A 238-nucleotide genomic window follows, 5' to 3' on the forward strand; every position below is an offset into this window, starting at 1 on the left:
ACTTTTCAAAAAAGGAGAGGATTTTAAAATTTTAAAGGGCATAGAACATTCCAGACCATTGTACTACTGAACACATCTAATGAACTTATACTTTTTTTTTTTTACAAACCCTTCATATAATTATAGCCTTTAAAAAAAGAAAACAATCTTTTTTTTACAAAAAAAAAAAGAAAAATTTTATCACTTGAAAGCCAATATACATCATCAAAATACCCAATTTACGTTTGAAAATTCTGGC

The sequence above is a fragment of the Penaeus monodon genome, chromosome 21 (genome assembly GCF_015228065.2).
Source record: "Penaeus monodon isolate SGIC_2016 chromosome 21, NSTDA_Pmon_1, whole genome shotgun sequence".
Classification (NCBI taxonomy): domain Eukaryota; kingdom Metazoa; phylum Arthropoda; class Malacostraca; order Decapoda; family Penaeidae; genus Penaeus; species Penaeus monodon.